Source organism: Rhipicephalus microplus, unplaced genomic scaffold, assembly GCF_043290135.1.
Source record: "Rhipicephalus microplus isolate Deutch F79 unplaced genomic scaffold, USDA_Rmic scaffold_856, whole genome shotgun sequence".
Taxonomy (NCBI): domain Eukaryota; kingdom Metazoa; phylum Arthropoda; class Arachnida; order Ixodida; family Ixodidae; genus Rhipicephalus; species Rhipicephalus microplus.
In genome coordinates this window covers 1-14,108 of record NW_027465409.1, presented here as the reverse complement: position 1 = coordinate 14,108, position 14,108 = coordinate 1, and the positions used below count along the sequence as shown (strand labels likewise).

At 61.9% G+C, this 14,108-nt stretch overlaps 2 non-coding genes across 2 annotated transcripts; both read left to right on the top strand.

Annotated features, from left to right (window-relative positions):
• The first annotated feature begins 9,354 nt into the window (after positions 1-9,354).
• LOC142795777 (small subunit ribosomal RNA) lies at positions 9,355-11,169 on the top strand. The gene has a single exon (XR_012893302.1). It is a non-coding gene; the product is annotated as a small subunit ribosomal RNA (ribosomal RNA).
• Positions 11,170-12,888: 1,719 nt separating this feature from the next.
• Positions 12,889-13,041, top strand: LOC142795774 (5.8S ribosomal RNA). Its single transcript, XR_012893299.1, has one exon. It is a non-coding gene; the product is annotated as a 5.8S ribosomal RNA (ribosomal RNA).
• Positions 13,042-14,108: the final 1,067 nt, after the last annotated feature.

The following is a 14,108-nucleotide window of genomic DNA, read 5'->3' as shown; positions in this document are numbered from 1 at the left end:
TCGGCTGTGCCTGGCTGGCGGCCCACTCACTCGATCGCCATGTCTGTTTGCCACAGTTTTCCCGGTGGTGCCGCACCCGGGCTCGCCCCGGCTGACGCAGTTTTCGCGCCGCCCCGGCTGACGCGGTTTCGTGCCGCCCCGGCAGACGCGGTTTTCGCGCCGCCCCGGCTGACGCGGTTTCGTGCCGCCCCGGCAGACGCAGTTCGGACTTAGCACTTTTCGGCTGTGCCTGGCTGGCGGCCCACTCACTCAATCGCCATGTCTGTTTGCCACAGTTTTCCCGGTGGTGCCGCACCCGGGCTCGCCCCGGCTGACGCAGTTTTCGCGCCGCCCCGGCTGACGCGGTTTCGTGCCGCCCCGGCAGACGCGGTTTTCGCGCCGCCCCGGCTGACGCGGTTTCGTGCCGCCCCGGCAGACGCAGTTCGGACTTAGCACTTTTCGGCTGTGCCTGGCTGGCGGCCCACTCACTCGATCGCCATGTCTGTTTGCCACAGTTTTCCCGGTGGTGCCGCACCCGGGCTCGCCCCGGCAGACGCGTTTTTTTTTTTCTTTCGCCCCGGCTGACGCAGTTTTCGCGCCGCCCCGGCTGACGCGGTTTCGTGCCGCCCCGGCAGACGCGGTTTTTTGCGCCGCCCCGGCTGACGCGGTTTTTGCCGCCCCGGCTGACGCAGTTCGGACTTAGCACTTTTCGGCTGTGCCTGGCTGGCGGCCCACTCACTCGATCGCCATGTCTGTTTGCCACAGTTTTCCCGGTGGTGCCGCACCCGGGCTCGCCCCGGCTGACGCAGTTTTCGCGCCGCCCCGGCTGACGCGGTTTCGTGCCGCCCCGGCAGACGCGGTTTTCGCGCCGCCCCGGCTGACGCGGTTTCGTGCCGCCCCGGCAGACGCAGTTCGGACTTAGCACTTTTCGGCTGTGCCTGGCTGGCGGCCCACTCACTCGATCGCCATGTCTGTTTGCCACAGTTTTCCCGGTGGTGCCGCACCCGGGCTCGCCCCGGCTGACGCAGTTTTCGCGCCGCCCCGGCTGACGCGGTTTCGTGCCGCCCCGGCAGACGCGGTTTTCGCGCCGCCCCGGCTGACGCGGTTTCGTGCCGCCCCGGCAGACGCAGTTCGGACTTAGCACTTTTCGGCTGTGCCTGGCTGGCGGCCCACTCACTCGATCGCCATGTCTGTTTGCCACAGTTTTCCCGGTGGTGCCGCACCCGGGCTCGCCCCGGCAGACGCGTTTTTTTTTTTCTTTCGCCCCGGCTGACGCAGTTTTCGCGCCGCCCCGGCTGACGCGGTTTCGTGCCGCCCCGGCAGACGCGGTTTTTTTGCACCGCCCCGGCTGACGCGGTTTTTGCCGCCCCGGCTGACGCAGTTCGGACTTGGCACTTTTTGGCTGAGCCTGGCTGGTGGCCCACTCACTCGATCGCCATGTCTGTTAGCCACAGTTTTCCCGGTGGTGCCGCACCCGGGCTCGCCCCGGCTGACGCAGTTTTCGCGCCGCCCCGGCAGACGCGGTTTTCGCGCCGCCCCGGCTGACGCGGTTTTTGCCGCCCCGGCTGACGCAGTTCGGACTTGGCACTTTTTGGGCTGAGCCTGGCTGGCGGCCCACTCACTCGATCGCCATGTCTGTTTGCCACAGTCTTCCCGGTGGTGCCGCACCCGGGCTCGCCCCGGCAGACGCGTTTTTTTTTTCTTTCGCCCCGGCAGACGTGGTTCCCCCCCCCCCTTTTCGCTCGCCCCGGCTGACGAGGTTTTCGCGCCGCCCCGGCTGACGCAGTTTTCGCGCCGCCCCGGCTGACGCGGTTTCGTGCCGCCCCGGCTGACGCGGTTTTCGCGCCGCCCCGGCTGACGCGGTTTTTGCGTCGCCCCGGCTGACACGGTTCGGACTTTGCACTTTTCGGCTGTGCCTGGCTGGCGGCCCACTCACTCGATCGCCATGTCTGTTTGCCACAGTTTTCCCGGTGGTGCCGCACCCGGGCTCGCCCCGGCTGACGCAGTTTTCGCGCCGCCCCGGCTGACGCGGTTTCGTGCCGCCCCGGCAGACGCGGTTTTCGCGCCGCCCCGGCTGACGCGGTTTCGTGCCGCCCCGGCAGACGCAGTTCGGACTTAGCACTTTTCGGCTGTGCCTGGCTGGCGGCCCACTCACTCGATCGCCATGTCTGTTTGCCACAGTTTTCCCGGTGGTGCCGCACCCGGGCTCGCCCCGGCTGACGCAGTTTTCGCGCCGCCCCGGCTGACGCGGTTTCGTGCCGCCCCGGCAGACGCGGTTTTCGCGCCGCCCCGGCTGACGCGGTTTCGTGCCGCCCCGGCAGACGCAGTTCGGACTTAGCACTTTTCGGCTGTGCCTGGCTGGCGGCCCACTCACTCGATCGCCATGTCTGTTTGCCACAGTTTTCCCGGTGGTGCCGCACCCGGGCTCGCCCCGGCAGACGCGTTTTTTTTTTTTTCTTTCGCCCCGGCTGACGCAGTTTTCGCGCCGCCCCGGCTGACGCGGTTTCGTGCCGCCCCGGCAGACGCGGTTTTTTGCGCCGCCCCGGCTGACGCGGTTTTTGCCGCCCCGGCTGACGCAGTTCGGACTTAGCACTTTTCGGCTGTGCCTGGCTGGCGGCCCACTCACTCGATCGCCATGTCTGTTTGCCACAGTTTTCCCGGTGGTGCCGCACCCGGGCTCGCCCCGGCTGACGCAGTTTTCGCGCCGCCCCGGCTGACGCGGTTTCGTGCCGCCCCGGCAGACGCGGTTTTCGCGCCGCCCCGGCTGACGCGGTTTCGTGCCGCCCCGGCAGACGCAGTTCGGACTTAGCACTTTTCGGCTGTGCCTGGCTGGCGGCCCACTCACTCGATCGCCATGTCTGTTTGCCACAGTTTTCCCGGTGGTGCCGCACCCGGGCTCGCCCCGGCTGACGCAGTTTTCGCGCCGCCCCGGCTGACGCGGTTTCGTGCCGCCCCGGCAGACGCGGTTTTCGCGCCGCCCCGGCTGACGCGGTTTCGTGCCGCCCCGGCAGACGCAGTTCGGACTTAGCACTTTTCGGCTGTGCCTGGCTGGCGGCCCACTCACTCGATCGCCATGTCTGTTTGCCACAGTTTTCCCGGTGGTGCCGCACCCGGGCTCGCCCCGGCAGACGCAGTTTTCGCGCCGCCCCGGCAGACGCGGTTTTCGCGCCGCCCCGGCTGACGCGGTTTTTGCCGCCCCGGCTGACGCAGTTCGGACTTGGCACTTTTTGGGCTGAGCCTGGCTGGCGGCCCACTCACTCGATCGCCATGTCTGTTTGCCACAGTCTTCCCGGTGGTGCCGCACCCGGGCTCGCCCCGGCAGACGCGTTTTTTTTTCTTTCGCCCCGGCAGACGTGGTTCCCCCCCCCCCTTTTCGCTCGCCCCGGCTGACGAGGTTTTCGCGCCGCCCCGGCTGACGCAGTTTTCGCGCCGCCCCGGCTGACGCGGTTTCGTGCCGCCCCGGCTGACGCGGTTTTCGCGCCGCCCCGGCTGACGCGGTTTTTGCGTCGCCCCGGCTGACACGGTTCGGACTTTGCACTTTTCGGCTGTGCCTGGCTGGCGGCCCACTCACTCGATCGCCATGTCTGTTTGCCACAGTTTTCCCGGTGGTGCCGCACCCGGGCTTGCCCCGGCAGACGCGTTTTTTTTTTTCTTTTCGCCCCGGCTGACGCAGTTTTCGCCCCGCCCCGGCTGACGCGGTTTCGTGCCGCCCCGGCAGACGCGGTTTTTTGCGCCGCCCCGGCTGACGCGGTTTTTGCCGCCCCGGCTGACGCAGTTCGGACTTTGCACTTTTTGGCTGAGCCTGGCTGGCGGCCCACTCACTCGATCGCCATGTCTGTTTGCCACAGTTTTCCCGGTGGTGCCGCACCCGGGCTCGCCCCGGCAGACGCGTTTTTTTTTTCCTTCGCCCCGGCAGACGTGGTTCCCCCCCCCCCCTCCGTCTTTCTTTTTGTTTTTTTTTTCGCCGCGGCTGAAGTGGATTTTTCGGTGCCTCGACGCCCCGGTAGTCGCGGTTTTTCCGTTTCCGCACGGCCCCGGCTGACGCTGCTCGGTCACAGTCGCCTTTTGTGAGGATTGCAGACTTCTTGAGCGCGGGTGTTTTTTTTTTGTTGTTGTTGTTGTTTTATTACGCATTCGCTCCAGCAGACGCTGTTTAGACTTTTTGTTTCCTCTTTTATCCTGCGACGAGGTGACGAGGTTTATTCGGTGCCCCGCCGCCCCGGCTGAAGTGATTTTTCCTGTCCCGTGCCGCCCCGGCTGACGCGGTTGGGACTTCGCGTTTGTTCGGCCGCCACGGGTTTTGGCGCACTCGCTCGGTTGCTTGTTGTTGCCACTTGTTGCGAACCCAGGTTTCTTGAGCGAGCGCGGGCGTTTTTTCTTCCTTTCTTTCTTTGTTCTATGTGTTAGCGAATCGGCCTTTAATATCACACGAGGACTCACAACCAACAATTTTCAGTTTGAAGTGTAAAAAATCTGCAGGTGTTGACGTAACTGACTTGCCCCGTACCCTTGAGTACATCCATGAAGTTCTCGTAGTACTACTAAATCGCATTATTCCAAGTGGAGAAATTCCCATAAACTTGCAAACCTCTACACGAAAATCGGTGCGCGTGATAAAGTTGAAAATTATCGTCCGATATCAAATGTGCCTTCTATAACACAAATTCTAGGAAAAAAAAAAAAAAACACTTGTTCGCCGTTCTCTGCGCCGTGACTGGCAGCACTCCGGCGAAGCGAAACGGGGTCGATTCGAGCACGATATCGGCGTCTTTCGACGTGCTCGCCGGCGACCGTCGCACGAGTACGTCGCACGAGCGCGTCTGCCGGGGCGCCGTTTGCGAAGCCGACGCAAAAGTGGGAACCGCCGCTCGGATGATCGCCGCTTTCGGCAGAGTGAGTGTTGGCACTCCGGGGAAGCGAAACAGCGTGAATGCGCCCACGAAATCGGCGTATTTTGAAGTGCCCGCCGGCGACCGTCGCACGAGTACGGTAAACCGCGTCAGCCGGGGCGTAGTTCGGGACGCCGACGAAAAAGTGGGAAGCGCAACTCGGATCTTCGCCGTTTTTGCAGGAGTGAGTGGCGGCCCTCCTGCGAGACCAAGAAGCATCGATTCGTGCACGAATTCGGCGCCTTTCGACGTGATCGCCGGCGACCGTCGCTCGAGTAGGGCAAACCGCGTCTGCCGGGGCGGGCTTCGGGACGCCGATGCGAAAGTGGGAAACGCTGCTCGGATGTTCGCCGTTTTTGGCCGAGTGAGTGCTGGCACTCGGGCGAAGCCAAACGGGGCCGATTACGGCACGATATCGGCGTCTTTCGACGTGCCCGGCGGCGACCGTCGCACGAGTACGGTAAACCGCGTCAGCCCGGGCGGAGTTCGGGACGCCGATGCGAAAGTGGAGAACGCCGCTCGGATCTTCGCCGTTTTTGGAGGAGTGAGTGGCGGCACTCCGGAGAAGCCAAGGAGCGCCAATTAGCGCACGATATCGGCGTCTTTCGACGCGCTCGCCGGCGACCGTCGAACGAGTAGGGCAAACCGCGTCTGCCGGGGCGGGGTTTACGACGCCGACGCAAAAGTGGGAACCGCCGCTCGGATGTTGGCCGTTTTTGGCAGAGTGAGTGCTGGCACACCGGCGACGCGAAAGAGCGCGAAAGCGCCCACGAAAGTGGCGTATTTGGACGTGCTTGACGGCGACCGCTGCAGGAGTACGAAAAACCACGTCAGCCGGGGCGAGCGACCCACGGCGGTCTGGGTGCTTATCGCTGCTATTATAGGGGCACCCCGGCAGACGCAGAAAAAAAAAATTTTTTTTCGACCTTCTTTTTTGCTGGTCGAGCTCGGGTAACCCAGGTCGCAATGGGAGCCGCGCACGAAAGCGGCGTCGCGAGACGCGTTCGCGGTCGCTAGTCGCACGAGCTCGGCAACCGCGTCAGCCGGCGCGGAGTTCGGGATGCCGACGGCTAAGTGGGTACCGCTGCTCGGATGTTCGCCGTTTTTGGCCGAGTGAGTGCTGGCACTCCGGCGAAGCGAAACGGGGCCGATTCGGGCACGATATCGGCGTATTTCGACGTGCTCGCCGGCGACCGTCGCACGAGTACGGCAAAGCGCGTCTGCCGGGGCGAGGTTTGCGATGCCGACGAAAAAGTGGGAAGCGCCGCTCGGATCTTCGCCGTTTTTGCAGGAGTGAGTGGCGGCCCTCCTGCGAGACCAAGAAGCATCGACTCGCGCACGATATCGGTGTCTTTCGACGTGCCCGCCGGCCACCGCCGCACGAGTACGGCAAACCGCGTATGCCGGGGCGGGGTTGGCGACGCCGACGCAAAAGTGGGAACCGCCACTAGGATGTTCGCCGTTTTTGGCAGAGTGAGTGCTGGCACACCGGCGACGCGAAAGAGCGCGAAAGCGCCCACGAAAGTGGCGTATTTGGACGTGCTTGACGGCGACCGCTGCAGGAGTACGAAAAACCACGTCAGCCGGGGCGAGCGACCCACGGCGGTCTGGGTGCTTATCGCTGCTATTATAGGGGCACCCCGGCAGACGCAGAAAAAAAAAATTTTTTTTCGACCTTCTTTTTTGCTGGTCGAGCTCGGGTAACCCAGGTCGCAATGGGAGCCGCGCACGAAAGCGGCGTCGCGAGACGCGTTCGCGGTCGCTAGTCGCACGAGCTCGGCAACCGCGTCAGCCGGCGCGGAGTTCGGGATGCCGACGGCTAAGTGGGTACCGCTGCTCGGATGTTCGCCGTTTTTGGCCGAGTGAGTGCTGGCACTCCGGCGAAGCGAAACGGGGCCGATTCGGGCACGATATCGGCGTATTTCGACGTGCTCGCCGGCGACCGTCGCACGAGTACGGCAAAGCGCGTCTGCCGGGGCGAGGTTTGCGATGCCGACGAAAAAGTGGGAAGCGCCGCTCGGATCTTCGCCGTTTTTGCAGGAGTGAGTGGCGGCCCTCCTGCGAGACCAAGAAGCATCGACTCGCGCACGATATCGGTGTCTTTCGACGTGCCCGCCGGCCACCGCCGCACGAGTACGGCAAACCGCGTATGCCGGGGCGGGGTTGGCGACGCCGACGCAAAAGTGGGAACCGCCACTAGGATGTTCGCCGTTTTTGGCAGAGTGAGTGCTGGCACTCCGGCGAAGCGAAAGAGCGCGAATGCGCCCACGAAAGTGGCGTGTTTGGACGTGCTTGACGACGACCACCGCAGGAAAACGAAAAACCACGTCAGCCGGGGCGAGCGACCCATGGCGGTCTGGGTGCTTATCGCTGCTATTATAGGGGCACCCCGGCAGACGCAAAAAAAAAAAAATTTTTTTTCGACATTCTTTCTTGCTCGTCGACCTCGGGTGACCCAGGTCGCAGTGGGAGCCGCGCACGAAAGCGGCGTCGCGAGACGGCTTCGCGGTCGCTAGTCGCACGAGCTCGGCAACCGCGTCTGCCGGGGCGGAGTTCGGGACGCCGACGGCTAAGTGGGAACCGCCGCTCGGATGTTCGCCGTTTGTGGCCGAGTGAGTGCTGGCACTCCGGCGAAGCCAAACGGGGCCGATTCCGGCACGATATCGGCGTCTTTCTACGTGCTCGCCGGCGACCGTCGCACGAGTACGGCAAAGTGCGTCTGCCGGGGCGGGGTTTGCGACGCGTACGCAATAGTGAGAACCGTCGCTCGGATGTTCGTCGTCTTTCGCCGAGCCAGTGCTGGCACTCCGGCGAAGCCGAACGGAGCCGATTCGGGCACGATATCGGCGTCTTTCCACGTGCTCGCCGGCGACCGTCGCACGAGTACGGTAAACCGCGTCAGCCGGGGCGGAGTTCGGGACGCCGATGCGAAAGTGGGAAGCGCCGCTCGGATCTTCGCCGTTTTTGGAGGAGTCAGTGGCGGCACTCCGGTGAAGCCAAGGTGCGCCAATTCGCGCACGATATCGGCGTCTTTCGACGTGCCCGCCGGCCACCGTCGCACGAGTACGGCAAACCTCGTCTGCCGGGGCGGGGTTTGCGACGCCGACGCAAAAGTGGGAACCGCCGCTCGGATGTTCGCCGTTTTTGGCAGAGTGAGTGCTGGCACTCCGGCGAAGCGAAAGAGCGTGAATGCGCCCACGAAAGTAGCGTATTTGGACGTGCTTGACGGCGACCGCCGCAGGAGTACGAAAAACCACGTCAGCCGGGGCGAGCGACCCACGGCGGTCTGGGTGCTTATCGCTGCTATTATAGGGGCACCCCGGCAGACGCAGAAAGAAAAAAAAAAAAAAATGGGGACATGGCGTGCGTCACCGTGCGGCTTCGCAGCGTTGCCGAAGTCGCCGAGCCCTTCGACTGAGCCGAACGGCGGACAGGGAACGTTGGTCGGCCGTTCTAACCTGTCGGTGCCACGCCGAGACGTCGTTAAGGAAAACCGCGTCGTGGGCCTCTACGACGCCGTCGAGTCGTTGTACGTTTGGTGTCCAGCGTGTCGGCGGCGAGTAGCGGACACGTCGTTCACGACTTCGGTCTTTCGCAGTCGACGCGAACTTGCGGAGAGTCGTGGTGCCTCACGTTTTCGGCAGAAACCGCGGCGGAATTTTCCCGTGCGTGCGCGCACGACCTCGGTGCTGTGCCGTCAGCGTAGTGTTGCACAAACTCGTGGCCTACCCAAGGTGCGGTACGTTTGCGGCCGTATCCTCGGTGGGAATTTCGTGAGTAGGGTCGCAAATTCTACGACCTCGGCGGGTTTGAGAGCGACGTAGACTTGTGGCACGCTCAACGTGCCACACGTTTCGGGGCACACCCGCGGTGAAATTTTCTCGAGTACGCTCGTATTAGTGCCCAAGGAGGTCTGGGTACTTATCGCTGCTATTATGTGGGGGTTCTCGTGAGCGGCGTACGCGAAAGCGACCGGGTGTCTGATATGCGGCGGGCTTCGGCCTCGTCAAGCGTGTCCTCGGGTCTGCTCCAGGGGAATCCACGGCAGTCGTCTGCAGCCTCATCCGCTTGATGCGTTAGGGGCTGGTTGTCGGACGGTGCCGTTTTACCACGATATCGAGGTGTGTTCCGTGTCGTCCTCGGGCGATTCAGATGCGAAAGCGCCGAAGACGCGGGCGTGACCCGTCGTCTGGCGGCTTTGCAGTCTCGGCTCCGTTGCTAGTTCCGGCCGGTCCACCGACAGTGCAGCGGGCTTGGGCAACCCGCACGGCGCGACCGAGTCGATGCAACGAAAAAGAGCGAGCATGAACGTGCTTCTTGCCGCACGGCTCCCACTCGTCTTTCGGGAAGGTTGTGCCGTAGCGAGCTCGAACGCCGTCATCTCGGAGTGCAAAATAAGCGTGTTGGGGCGCCTGAAGGTGGCCTCCGCCGCACACAGACTGCGTCCGGCCCGCCGAAGGCGAGGACGGACGCGCAGTCGAACGATTACCTGGTTGATCCTGCCAGTAATCATATGCTTGTCTCAAAGATTAAGCCATGCATGTCTAAGTACATGCCGAAATAAGGCGAAACCGCGAATGGCTCATTAAATCAGTTATGGTTCCTTAGATCGTTTCTTCCTACTTGGATAACTGTGGCAATTCTAGAGCTAATACATGCAGTGAGCCTGGAGCCCTTTGGGTAACGGGTGCTTTTATTAGACCAAGATCGATCGGGTTTCGGCCCGTATTGTGTGGTGACTCTGGATAACTTTGTGCTGATCGCATGGCCACGAGCCGGCGACGTTTCTTTCAAGTGTCTGCCTTATCAACTTTCGATGGTAGGTTACTTGCTTACCATGGTTGTTACGGGTAACGGAGAATCAGGGTTCGATTCCGGAGAGGGAGCCTGAGAAACGGCTACCACATCCAAGGAAGGCAGCAGGCGCGCAAATTACCCACTCCCGGCACGGGGAGGTAGTGACGAAAAATAACAATACGGGACTCTTTTGAGGCCCCGTAATTGAAATGAGTACACTCTAAATCCTTTAACGAGGATCAATTGGAGGGCAAGTCTGGTGCCAGCAGCCGCGGTAATTCCAGCTCCAATAGCGTATACTAAAGCTGCTGCGGTTAAAAAGCTCGTAGTTGGATCTCAGTTCCAGACGAGTAGTGCATCTACCCGATGCGACGGCTCGGACTGAACATCATGCCGGTTCTTTCTTGGTGCACTTCATTGTGTGCCTCGAGATGGCCGGTGCTTTTACTTTGAAAAAATTAGAGTGCTCAACGCAGGCGAGTCGCCTGAATAAACTTGCATGGAATAATAGAACAAGACCTCGTTTCTGTTCTGTTGGTTTTTGGAATACGAGGTAATGATTAAGAGGGACGGACGGGGGCATTCGTATTGCGGCGCTAGAGGTGAAATTCTTGGACCGTCGCAAGACGAACTACTGCGAAAGCATTTGCCAAGAATGTTTTCATTGATCAAGAACGAAAGTCAGAGGTTCGAAGGCGATCAGATACCGCCCTAGTTCTGACCATAAACGATGCCAACCAGCGATCCGCCTGAGTTACTCAAATGACTCGGCGGGCAGCTTCCGGGAAACCAAAGTATTTGGGTTCCGGGGGAAGTATGGTTGCAAAGCTGAAACTTAAAGGAATTGACGGAAGGGCACCACCAGGAGTGGAGCCTGCGGCTTAATTTGACTCAACACGGGAAAACTTACCCGGCCCGGACACTGGGAGGATTGACAGATTGAGAGCTCTTTCTTGATTCGGTGGATGGTGGTGCATGGCCGTTCTTAGTTGGTGGAGCGATTTGTCTGGTTAATTCCGATAACGAACGAGACTCTAGCCTATTAAATAGGTGCGGGGTTCCCAGCACCTTACAACCTTCTTAGAGGGACAAGCGGCTCCTAGCCGCACGAAACAGAGCAATAACAGGTCTGTGATGCCCTTAGATGTCCGGGGCCGCACGCGCGCTACACTGAAGGAAGCAGCGTGTCTTTATCCCTGTCTGAAAAGACTGGGTAACCCGTGGAACTTCTTTCGTGATTGGGATAGGGGCTTGCAATTGTTCCCCTTGAACGAGGAATTCCCAGTAAGCGCGAGTCATAAGCTCGCGTTGATTACGTCCCTGCCCTTTGTACACACCGCCCGTCGCTACTACCGATTGAATGATTTAGTGAGGTCTTCGGACCGATGTCCGGCGCGGCCTTTCGGTTGCGCCGGTCTGTTGGAAAGATGACCAAACTTGATCATTTAGAGGAAGTAAAAGTCGTAACAAGGTTTCCGTAGGTGAACCTGCGGAAGGATCATTAACGGATTGTGAAGGGTGAGCGCCTCAGCTGCGTCTGCGCCCGACACTTTCTGCCGCTGACCCCGTTTGGACGCGGGGTCGGCTTTTCCCCACGGGGCTGCCTGAATGTGGAGCGGCACCCCGTGACAAATTGTTGCGCCCAGCGGACGCCAACACCGCGACCTTGGACGGTCGGCCAGGTGGCGGACGCGGGTACAAACGGCGCAACGCACTCATAGGTCGGCTTTCGACCCGCCACTGCACCGTGGCTCGAAGCGCTCGAAATGCGCGACCCGACCGCTGCGGGACCGCCTAGTACTGTAAACAGGAGCGGCGGAGCGCGAACGGCGAGTCGTGGTTACGTCGGTAGAAGGCGAGGCTGCGCGTTCCCGAAACGCCAGCCGAGTGCCCTCCCGACCGTTCGAGCGTGCAAGAACGAGACCCGACAATCGCGCGGCGACTGCCAAGTACGAGAGGAACGGCACAAGCGTCGGCGGTCGGTCAAGGAACTGGCGATGTGACGGGTCCGCTGTGCACCAGTGCATACCGTCCCGCCGTCCGCGGCAAGCGCCTCCGCGTCCTCGGGTGACGGAGGCTGCCGGTCGGTTCTTGCAGGCGAGGGATCTCGCTGGCACCGGTTCGCGTTGACGCGCGGCCGGTCATGGCACGGCGATGCGACGGCCGAGGTGCGCAGTACTCGATGGAGGAACCGCACGCTCCGATGACCGTCCCGCCCTCCGCGGCGTATGCGTACCGACCGTAATGGTTGCAGCAGCGCCGGCCGGCTTTTGAATTCGCCACACGAAACACGGTGCGAGATCGCGGTTAGGGGAGCGTCGACGTTGCCAGGCGTTTTGCTTGCTGCCGAGGGAAAGGCGGCACGGCCACGTCGCGCTCGTCGCGATTAGCGGGTCTGCGCGCTTTGGGAAGGTGCCGCAACGACTTGCCGAAAGAGGAAGCACGGAAGAACGAGGGACTTGGACGTCCCGACAATTGAACGCACTTGCGGCCAGGCCCTTGCTGGCTTCGTTCTTCCGCCTCGAGTAGGCTCGTACGCGGCTCCGGCGCCGAAAGTGGTCCTTGGCACCGACTTCGGTGGACGTGGGAAGTGCCGCGCAAGTACGGCGCGCCTGGCTCCACCTGTTGGCTAAAGTAGGCAGCCGGATCGGCATTTTGGTGTGCGGTGGCAAACCGTGGATGCGAAAAAAGCTTGTGCGATTTCGTGGAACAAAAAGCGGGGGTCCCCCTTTTTATGCGGAGGAGACCGACCCGCCTGCCGTGGTGAACCGCGACGCCACGGTAAAAACGGGAGAGGCTTGTCGATGGGACCGTGCATCCCGCGCTCCACGGAGGCCGGGAGGCGGCCGCCCGAGGAAATGTGTAGCCGTCGAGGCCCGCATCTGCGTGCACTCTTATCCAAATGGGTGTACCGCAGGCATTTTCTGGTTAGGCGGGCCAATGAGAGCGAGCACACAACGATACCTACGGGTCCGGCTTGGAGAACCGGCTTCGACGCCTCCCGAGTATTTATAGAGGGGTGGACCACGAAAGCACTCGCAAGTAGCGAAAGCGAAACGCCGTCCGAAACACACCGTTTGCTCGATTTGCGGCAGCCGAAAAAGGCGCGGCAGAGTTTTGGAGTCCAAGCGTGCGCTGAAAAGCGCCCTTCTTGGCCACTGTTTGGCCGAGTGCCAGAAACGTTTGGTTTTGACTGTACGGAATTGAACAAACACTTTTTCACGACTCTAAGCGGTGGATCACTCGGTTCTCGGGTCGATGAAGAACGCAGCCAGCTGCGAGACTTGGTGTGAATTGCAGGACACACTGAGCACTGATTCTTTGAACGCACATTGCGGCCTTGGGTCTTCCCTTGGCTTCGTCTGTCTGAGGGTCGGATCACATATCAAGAGAGCCTTCGGCGCACAAGGGAACGTGAGCCGTCGACTCGTTTTGACCGCGTCGGCAACACGGACAGCACGCTGAACACCTCACAGCGAGCGCCAACAGCGGCCACTCAAGGGCGAGACGGTGGCGACCGTCGTGCCAGAGCCCAACCGAAACGGGGGCGACCGACTGCATTGAGGATGTGGCACCTCGTTGAGACCGCCGCAGGACTTCGAGTCGGAAGGAAGCCTGCAGGGAAAGTGCGGTCGAGGTTGCGTACTCCTCTCTGCGACCGGGCGCGCAAGAGCTGCGAGAGCCACGGACGCGCAACTTTAACGCACGGTAAACACGAGGAGCGAAAGCCGGCCAGCAAAGCTTCTCCAGCCGTGCGCAAAGTGCGCGAGATCGCAGCCTTGCGTTGCGCTTGTTGCCCTCGAAGTAAGCAGGGTGTCCCGTAGACCGGGCGCTCGAACACGCTGCGGGGCCGTGCCTCCTCCAGGCTTTGCCGCGCGAACAGGGAACGTTCGCGCGCAAAGCGCAGGGAGGTGAGGAGGCTGCGCCCGACGTTTGCGGTTCGCTGCGTACGCGGTTGATGCGGAGAGCACGGCGCGACGACTTGCCGCGAAGCGGAAAAAGTCTCCCGCACGAGTTGGCGAAACGTTGGCGAAGCTTAAGGCGTTCTCGTCGTAGTCCGCCGTCGGTCTAAGTGCTTCGCAGTTCCCGTCCCGTTCAAAAAACTGGGCCACTCCAGTTGGGGCGGGGGCGACGCTACACGAGACGATGCCTCTCGCCAGGCTGCGTGGCTGCCCTTGCGGCGGCGGCGACTGGCCTCGGCGGTGTTTGGGCTTTCGACACGGTCGTTTATCACGCAACTGCTCGGACGACGCACGCGCGCAGCGGAATGCCGCTTGCCAGCCTTGTGAAGATGTGACCCTGTACAGGGTTGCGGGCGCACTTGGTAGGGCGTCGTACTCGGTTCGCGATGGGTTTACGAACGTGTCCCGTCACTTCCACGTCACACCGGTTGTGCGCCGCACGCGTGCAGCGGGGAAGCCGATTGCCAGCCTTGTGAAGAAG